Source organism: Magnolia sinica, chromosome 7 (assembly GCF_029962835.1).
Source record: "Magnolia sinica isolate HGM2019 chromosome 7, MsV1, whole genome shotgun sequence".
NCBI lineage: Eukaryota > Viridiplantae > Streptophyta > Magnoliopsida > Magnoliales > Magnoliaceae > Magnolia > Magnolia sinica.
In genome coordinates, this window is record NC_080579.1 from 68,509,062 (window position 1) to 68,519,234 (window position 10,173).

At 36.0% G+C, this 10,173-nt stretch overlaps 2 long non-coding RNA genes across 2 annotated transcripts; both read right to left on the bottom strand.

Annotated features, from left to right (window-relative positions):
- Positions 1-3,685: 3,685 nt before the first annotated feature.
- LOC131252121 (uncharacterized) lies at positions 3,686-4,163 on the bottom strand. The gene is made up of 3 exons (XR_009174197.1): positions 4,052-4,163; positions 3,873-3,965; positions 3,686-3,772 (listed from the first exon to the last, which is right to left on the bottom strand). It is a non-coding gene; the product is annotated as an uncharacterized LOC131252121 (long non-coding RNA).
- Positions 4,164-4,269: 106 nt separating this feature from the next.
- LOC131252122 (uncharacterized) lies at positions 4,270-6,756 on the bottom strand. The gene is made up of 3 exons (XR_009174198.1): positions 6,535-6,756; positions 6,079-6,165; positions 4,270-4,617 (listed from the first exon to the last, which is right to left on the bottom strand). It is a non-coding gene; the product is annotated as an uncharacterized LOC131252122 (long non-coding RNA).
- Between the last annotated feature and the right edge of the window lie 3,417 nt (positions 6,757-10,173).

Below are 10,173 nucleotides of genomic sequence, written 5' to 3' on the forward strand. Positions count from 1 at the left end.
TTATAGGTTTTGGGATTTGAGAATAGGTGTAGGTTATAAGTATAGGTTTAGGTTAATGTTATAGATTATGTGTTTTAGTTATAAGTTTATGTTAATGTTGTAGGTTATAGGTTTAGGTTTATAAGTTTAGGTTTAGGTTTAGGAATTTGAGAATACATTTACATTTTAAATTTAGGTTTAGTTTTAGGTTTAGGTTTTACGTTTGTGTTAAGGTTATAGGTTTAGGTTTAGGTTAAAGTTTAGGTTATAAGTGTAGGTTGTAGGTTTAGGTTTAGGTTAAGTTATAGGTTAAGGTTTAGGGAATTGAGTTTAGGTTATAGTTTATAGGTTATAGGTTAAGGTTTAGGTTTAGGTTATAGGTTTAGGTTATAGGTTTTGGGATTTGAGAATAGGTTTAGGTTATAAGTATAGGTTTAGGTTATAAGTTTATGTTAATGTTGTAGGTTATAGGTTTAGGTTTAGGTTTTACGTTTAGGTTAAGGTTACAAGTTTAGGTTATAGGTTTAGGTTTAGGTTATAAATGTAGGTTATAGGTTTAGGAAATCGGGTTCGGGTTAGGTTTAGGTCTGGGTTTTCAAGTTTAGGTTTAAGTTAAGGAGTTGAGCTTAGGATTAGGTGTAGGCTTAAGTTTAGAAATTTGAGAATACATTTAGGTTTTAGGTTTAGGTTTAGGTTTTAGGTTCAGGTTTAGCTTTTAGGTTTATGTTAAGGTTATAGGTTTATGTTTAGGTTTAGGTTATAGGTTATAGGTTATAGGTTATAGCTATAGGGAATTGATAATAGGTTAAGGTTTAGGTTTAGGAAATCAGGTTCTGGTTCGAGTTCGGTTTTAGGTTTGGGTTTTCAAGTTTAGGTTTAGGTTAAGGAGTTGAGATTAGGATTAAGTGAAGGTTTAGGTTTAGGGGTTTGAGAATACATTTAGATTTTAGGTTTAGGTTTAAGTTTTAGTTTATGTTATAGGTTATAGCTTTAAGGAATTGAGAATAGGTTAAGGTTTAGGTTTAGGAAATCGGTTTGGGTTCAGGATCGGGTTTAGGTTTTAGGTTATAGGTTATAGGTTTAGGTTATAGGTTAAGGTTTAGGTTTATGTTTAGGTTATAGGTTTAGGTTAACGTTATAGGTTTAGATTTGGGTTTAGGTTATAGGTTATAGGTTTAAGTTATAGGTTTAGGTTTAGATTATAGGTTTAGGGATTTGAGAATAGGTTTAGGTTTAGGTTTAGGTTTAGGAATTCGGGTTCAGGTTCAGGTTCGGGTTCGGGTTATATGTTTGGGTTAAGGTGTAAGTTTAAGTTAAGTGAATTAAGTTTACGTTATAGGTTTAGGTTTAGGTTTATGTTATAGGTTTAAGTTTAGGCTAAGGGTTTAGGGATTCAGATTCGGGTTCGAGATCAGATTTAGGTTTGGGTTTTCAAGTTTAGGTTTAGGTTTTGGTTAGAGAGTTGAGTTTAGGATTAGGTGTAGGTTTAGGTTTAGGGATTTGAGAATACATTTAGGTTTTATGTTTAGTTTTAGGTTTTAGGTTAAGGATAAGGTTATAGGTTTAGGTTTAGGTTATAGGTTATAGCTTTAGGGAATTAAGAATAGGTTAAGGTTTAGGTTTAGGAATTCTGGTTCGGGTTCAGGATCAGGTTTAGGTTTGGGTTTTCAAGTTTAGGTTTAGGTTAAGGAATTGAGATTAGGATTAGGTACAGGTTTAGGTTTAAGGATTTGAGAATGCATTTAGGTTTTAGGTTTAGGTTTAGGTTAGGTTATAGGTTATAAGTTTAGGTTATAAGTTTAGGTTATAGGTTATAGGTTATCGGTTATAGGTTAAGGTTTAGGTTATAGGTTTTGGTTTAGGTTAAGGTTATAGGTTTAGGTTTAGGTTTAGGTTAAGGTTTAGGATTAGGTTATAGGTTTAGGTTAAGGTTTAGGTTTATGTTATAGGTTATAGCTTTAGGAAATTGAGAATAGGTTTAGGTTTAGGTTTAGGTTAAGGTTTAGGTTTAGGTTATAGGTTTAGGTTTAGGTTTAGGTTTATGTTATAGGTTATAGCTTTAGGGAATTGAGAATAGGTTAAGGTTTAGGTTTAGGAAATCGGGTTCAGTTTCGGGATCGGGTTTAGGTTTGGGTTTTCAAGTTTAGGTTTAGGTTTAGGTTAGGGAGTTGAGGATAGGATTAGGTATATGTTTAGGTTTAGGGATTTGAGAATAGATTTAGGTTTAGGTTATAAGTGTAGGTTATAGGTTTAGGTTTAGGTTAGTTTATAGGTTAAGGTTTAAGGAATTGAGTTTAGGTTATAGGTTATAGGTTCTATATTATAAGTTAAGGTTTAGGTTTAGGTCATTGTTTCGGTTTAGGTTATAGGTTTTGGGATTTGAGAATAGGCTTAGGTTATAAGTATAGGCTTAGGTTATAGGTTTTGGGATTTGCGAATAGCTTTAGGTTATAAGTTTATGTTAATGTTGTAGGTTATAGGTTCAGGTTATAGGTTTAGATTTAGGGATTTGAGAATAGGTTTAGGTTATAGGTTTATGTTATAGGTTTAAGTTTAGGTTTAGCTTTGGTTATCAGTTATAGGTTAAGGTTAAGGTTATAGGTTTAGGTTTATGAATTTGGGTTCGGGTTCAGGTTTGGGTTATATGTTTGGGTTTAGGTGTAGGTTTAAGTTTAGGTTATAAGTTTAGGTTTAGGTTTAGGTTATAGGTTTAGGTTATAGGTTTAAGTTTAGGTTTAACCACCATTGATGGGACTTGATCTAGAACATCCAGATAGCTCCGACGCACATCCATGTCTGTTCCAACAAATTCGAGCTAATACATAAACACAGCCTGTCCTAATGGCTAGGCCACTGCAATGTTGTTCATAGAAAATGGACAGCTTCATCATGGTCATAACAATGGCTTCCACCTTTTAGGAACCCTTACTCAACATCCGGATAGATCCGACGTACATCCGGGTCTGCTCCAACAAATTCAAGTTAATACATAAACACGTCCTGTCCTAATGCCCGGGCCACTCCAATGTTGTCCATAGGAAATGGACAGCTTCATCATGGTCATAACAGCAGTTCCCACCTTTCAGGGACCCTGCTCAACATCCGGATAGCTCCGACGCACATCCGGGTCTGCTCCATCAATGTTTAATACATAAACACGGGCCTGTTTAAATGACTAGGCCACCCATATTATTGTCCATGCAAAATGGACAGCTTCATCATGGTCATAACAGCGGTTTCTGCTTAACATCTGGATAGCTCCGATGCACATTCGGACCTAAGTTTTGGGATATAAGAAGAAAATGTGTTGGCGAATGCGATGGACAGATTGGATATCAAATGCACAACTTATGGTATCTAGTGTAGATGTGTCATGAACCAAAAATTAATCTTTCTAGTCAAGGGTCTAATCATCAATGTAGAATAACTCTAAAATCACACTAATCCAGTGGTCCTAACCATCCATTTTTAAAGGGCTATCAATTACATTATTAAATGTAACATTGTGGGTGGTTTAAATCCAAAGGGAAAACCAAAAGGTTAATATAATATGTGCAGTTTTTTGGTCATGTTCCAACCACAGCTTGCACTTCCTTATGTCTTGTGCTAATGCATGTGCCAAACATACAATTTTATTTCAAAATATGTGAAGAGATCAGAACTACAAAGAGAACAAATCTAAAAATGAAAAAGCAACTTGCCTTAGTAGGGTCAATTATTCTTGCAACCATTAGATCCTCATATTTTCCTGTTGCAGCATTGTATCCATACTTCATATTGTGCTGACAAGAACCTAAAGGGAACTACAATCAAAATGGTACATTCAATGCAATAGAATATAAAAAGCTTCAAGAAGTTTTGCGAGCCTTAATTCAGTTTGATGGTGTAATCACCTTCTTAGTGGCCACACTTCCATTGACACCTACATTTTTGGCAATCAACTTAAGAGGATAGCTCAGAGCCCTCCTAACAATCTTTACTCCAACCTGCAAATGAGTCAAAACAAAATAATCAAGACCCATATTACGAACACAAAATAGACGTGCAAACCATCAAACATTCATTTATCTACCTTCTGCTCATCATTTTCAAGAGTATCCTTGATGGAATCCACCTTTGATGCAAGTCTCAACAGCATACAACCACCCCCAACAACAATACCCTCCTCAACTGCTGCCTGAAAACATCACACACATCAAGAAAACAAATGATCCTGGTTTGGTTGAAACATCAAGCATGAAAATAGCTCGAGACTAAAAAATGGCCCCAAATCTAGAAAGATTATATATAAAGATTATATATCTAATGCCTGTAAGGATATTTTGTAGCCAGAAAGTTTTCCCTTTCATAAGCATCCTCTTTAAAGGTCACCTTGAATGACATATGCTTATAAAATAAAATGACTATACTACAACAAAACTAAAAGGAAGGCAACACGTAGATAAATCATTTAAGAGATTTTGGCATAATAAAGAATGAATGGATTATTGTGCTCAAGTGTGATGTTCAAGTGGCTGAGTACAAGGGAGCTACCAACCCTATGTCATAATGGGTCAACGATTTAAAGGCAGAGGTCCGCACCTTTATCCATGTGGTTCTAGAACCAGTGTACCTAGATGTTCCAATTTCCCATAAAATCTGCATAACACTCTTTAAAGCTTCAGAATATGCATAAATGAAATTCTTATAGTGATTCTATCATTAAGATAAATGTCGACATCTGATAGCTACATGAACAAGAGTGCAAGTCTAACCAAAGCATTAACAGATGAAATTTAAAAAATTACACATGAAGAAGAAGAAAAGCATCATCAAAAAGATATATGAGAAGACAACATGTATAACAACTCTTTGTCACCAAATTTTTTTCAATGTGTTGATGGTGAGTATCAAGTTGTGTTGTAGAAGAGACCACATATCATTTATTCCTCAGCCCACTGGATTGATTTAGCATTCTTTCACTGACCTGATTTAGCATTTATTCCTCACCAAGAAGATGCACTTTATGATTAAGGATATCAATTCTGGGAAGTAGATGTAATGTTAATAAAGTTATTGAGAGATCATTCTTAGTAATTGTCTTTCAAAAGAAAATGATTCATTATAAGAGGGCAAGTTCCCTGTTTGTAAAGAACAAGGAAGATCCTTGTTATGCCGAGTTTGTACATGTGCCACACACACGCACACACAAAAATCCCAAATTTGGAAAATCCTAGTCATTGAATCTTCAGTCTTTCCTTTTATAGTTAACATCCCATGAATATAGCTAAAATTAAAGTAAATTATACAAGGACAGTTGAAACTCCTTTTATAATTGTAAATGCTACAAGTGCAGTTCCTCTCTAGATGAAGAGTGACTAGACCAGAAGCAGAATAAACATGGAGAAACAGTTTGTTTTAAGCCTCTACTCTAAACTATTGGTTTCACTTTAATTAAGCATAATACATCCAAACACAAATACACTAATCACAAATCAAACATTACTTAACTCTTTGTTATATTTAAATATTGAAGATTGATAGGAAAAGATAAGTACAAATGAAGTTTCTCAAATAGACGGCCACGATCTTATTACTCGGCAGAATCCCCCATTGACACAGTTTAGATGCACAAAAGAAACAGAATACCAGCAAGAAGACGAACAAGCCCTGCTGTGAGCATTCCTGGCCCAAAAATCAAGGCAGTCCAATTGCAAGGTGGGCCACGCATGTACATCGAGTATAATCATTGGCCTTACTTTTCCAACCATCCATTTTCTCATACATGTGGGGCCCACTTGATTAGCGGATGGCCAAATTTTTAGGATTAGGGCATGTAAATGGTGGATTACACCTGATCAATGGGGCAGATGTCAGACTGTCCAAACTCTCCTCATGTGAATTTCCTTTACCAGTTCTCAAGCTCTAAACTAGAACCTAACACTTGTCAGGTAAGCTGCACACATACATCGAATATAACTGCTGGACATTTATCTTTTCCAACCATCTCTTTTCTCATACATGTGTGGGCCACTTATTATGATGTCATTGGAAGTAAAATAAAGAATTACATGGCAATTGCATTGACATTTATATAAATAGCAATAACAAACATCTCACCATTAAATCCATGGACAGTTGCAACAACGTCTTTGGTTCGAGCTTTGTAAACTTCCGCAGTCTTACAATCTTCTTCAAAGATCTGATCTGAGAATTTGAGAGATGGAAATGAGAACATATAGTGGAAAGACACGCCTGCTAACGCAGGGCACTTGTTTACAGTAATCAGGACCATTGATTTTGTGTGCCACCACATGAATGGGCCATATCCAATGAGTTTGGATTGCCATAGGCATCTAATTAAAAAAATAAAAATAAATAAAAAAATAACAGAGAGAAAAAGAGCAATGACTGACATTCAACAGGTAAAACTTATGTGGTGATATTTGTTTGATTGTTGCAATCTTCGAACTATGGCCCATCCAAGTTGTGGCCCTGCAGATCAACAGCCCTAAACACCATATATGTTTGCATTGGGAGAAAGGAAGAGAAGATTCGACAGAGAGTGAGATGTACTAAAGTCAAATTTGGTGGAATGGTTCGAGATTCAGATGGAATTGCCAGAGATTCTCCTAGGGCTGGATTTTGCATCCTCTGGGATAGGGACCTTGCTTGAATTAGGGTTTTAAATGAATTGAATTGGGGGTGTGTGAGGCCGAGGAGGATCAAGATGTTGGAGATTGATGGAAGAGAGGGAAAATGGAGGAAATTTGAGAGAGAGAGAGAGAGAGAGAGAGAGAGAGAGAGAGATTTGGGCACGACTTTGGGGCGGGATTTTTTTTTTCTTTCGGGTGCGGCTCTATATGTGAGAGGGAAAATGGAGGGACGCGGCTTTCGCAGGAGCTTCCAATGCAAGGATGCTGGGTGGAGCCCACTGCAATATATGTAAGAAATCCATTCCATCCATCCATTTTGTGAGCTCACTTTAGGATTTACGACCAAAAATGAGATGGATACAAAACTCAAGTGGGTCACACGAGAGGGAAAATATGGAAAAGAAATTCCTACCGTTGAAACCTACCTGGGCTCCATCTTGATGTTTATATGCTATCCAAACCGTTTATAAGGTCATTCCCTATAGGATGAAGTGAAAACACTAGAAAGATAGCATGATACAAAACTTTTATGGCCATAAGAATGCTTCAACAGTGCTCATTGAATTCCATCTGTTTCTTCTCATGTGGCCCACTAGAGTGTTGGATACATCTCATTTCTGGTCACACATTCTAAAATGACCTCAAAAAACAGATGGATGGGCTGGATTTCTCACAAAATCTATGGGGCCCACCCAATATCATCGCGCAAGAACTTCTTGCTAAAGGCTTTGGCAGGAAATCCAGGAAACGGATTGTCTACTCCACCTGTCACCAGCCCCGTGACTGATGGTCAGTGCTCTGTGGGCCCCACCATGATGTATGTATATCATCCATTCCGTTCATCCATTTTTACATTTCATTTTATTGATTGATCCAAAAAATGAGAGGGATATAAATCTTAGGTGAACCACACCACAGGAAAACAACAGTGATTGGATATCCACCATTAAAACCCTCCGAAGGCCCACTGTACTGTTTATTCGACATCCAATCTGTTGATTAGGTCTCATGCCATAAGATGATCTTTAAAAATAGATAGACGGCATGGATTAAACACATACATCATGGTGGGGCCCACAAAGCACCAACCACCAGCCATTGGATGGTGTCAAGGGGAGTAGTCAATTTGTTCCCCTTATTTGTGGTGTGGTCCATTTAATTAATCTTTGAATATGAATCATTTTTTAGATAATTCTCTAAAATGATCTCGAGAAATGGATGAACAGTGTGGGTTAATCCCAAATTTTTGATAAATCCAAAACTCAAGTGGACCATGCCACACGAAACAATGTGGAATAATGATTTCCACCGTTGATACCTTCCTTGGGCCCATAGTAATGTTTATTTGACATCCAACATGTTCATAATATCAAAAAGATATGAATGAAGAGAAAACACAAAAAGATATGAATTATTGTGGGCCAACTGTGATGACAGTGTAAAATCTACTCTGTCCATTATTTTCTCCGAATCATGATAGAATGTGATCTAAAAAATGAGATAGATCCATTGTCCAAGTGGGCCATACTACGGGAAATAGTGAGAACGGAAACTTTAACCATTGAATATGCTACACGGATAGCTTCGACGCACATCCGGGTTGGTTGCACATTATTGAAAAAAATGTGCATATTCAATTAAATAGCCTAAATTAGCTGCTAGAACATGTTATAAATAAAAATTCATTATGAAAGAAGTTCAAATATTCCAACCAAAAAGTAAAGATGAATGAGGGAGAAATTTTTAAATCAAATGGTCCTAAAGAATGGATTAAAACAATCACTTCATGACTATGAAAAATCAATGCCATTAGCAAATATCACACACCAAAAAAAAAAAACGACATTGCCTGCATTTAAACTAAGAGATGCTTCACATCTGTTTGGAGGCAGTCATGTCTAATCAAACTAGGGATACCAAAGGCTACACATTTCATCTGAAAGGAAATGGATTTTAGAAGTATGCAGTTCAAACAACCTAAAAACCTGATATGCAAATCGTAAACCGTTGGGATTCACTCCTAATCTATACAGTCAAGAAATTCAACATGATTTCAAAAGGGGGGATAGCTATCATCCTCACTCATTTATTTATTTTTCATCAGTAATTGTCTCAAGTATAAGTTTTTGCTTCTGTGGAGTTGGAACTCTCAACACCTGTATAAAATGACACTGATAAAGGACCACTGTTGTGTTACGATATTATAAATCATAGGTTCGACACACATCATGATGGGCCCCACAAAACTTACTAATATTAATTCTTAGGTTCTTAGGGTGTCAATAAGTTAGGTCACAATTTTGACCAGAATATTTGACCCATTTTACATGTCTGGTCCATTCACTCTATTTTACTAATCATTATCCTCAATTTGACTAGTTAATCGCCCCGATCATGCTACATATGAGAAAGATATTGGGCAAACAAGATTAATCAACAATTTGAGTGAATTTTGATTTAAACATCTGAAGTTGTTTACTTTTCAATATGGACTGATCAGATTGTCCAAAAACAATTACCTTTCTCCAGCATATTTAGGTGAGTTACTCGTTACCCTAACCAGAGTAAACTTTGTGAGGTCCACTATTATTTATTTATTTTATCCACTCCGTTCATCCATGTTAACAGATAATTTGAGGTCTAAAGAACAAAAAGGAGTCATATCCAAAGCTCAAGTGGACCACACCACATGAAATAGTGTGATTAAACCTCTACCATTTAAAATTTCTTGGAGGCCATAAAAGTTTTGGAGCAAGCTGATGTTTATGTTTTCTATTCATTCATATATTTTTGATATTATGAACAACATTTAACCATTTTTGGACAATCTACTCAGTTCAAATTGAAGAGTAAATAACTTCAGATGTTTAAATCAAATTTCACCGAAATTGTTGATCAATCTTGGTATGCCCAATATCTTTTCTCATATGTAGCTTGATTGAGGCGAGTAACTAGTCAAATTGAGAGTATTGATCAGTAAAATAGAGTGAATGTACCAGACATGTAAAATGGGCAAAATATTCTAGTCAAAATTGTGACCCAACTTATTGCCCTCGTGAGAACCTAAGAATTGATGTTAGTAAGTTTTTTGGGCCCCATCATGATGTGTGTCGAACATCAACACCATGGATTTGATGTGTCCCCTTTAGGTTATGAGATATCTCAAAAATCATCTATATACAAAACTCAAGTGGGCCATACTATCTAAAACTATGTGAAGACATCCTAAAAAATATTAAAGCACTTGGTGGGGCCCACATGAGTTTTGGATGCACCTGAAAATTGGTCTGACCCCTCATCCAAGTGGGACACACATAATGAGTGGGCTGGATATGTGAATCGCATTTAGGTAGACCCAATATATGATTATGAATGTTTTAAGGAAACCCCTCTCCATTATATTATGTGGTGTGGCCCACCCAAGTCATGGATTGACTTTATTTTTTAGCTCTTAGCGCACCAAAGTTGTGGATTAACTTTCTCCATACTGTTCAACGCTTTTCTTGGATCATTTTAAGATATTAACCAAAAAATAGAGCGGGTCCAAAGCTTAAGTGGA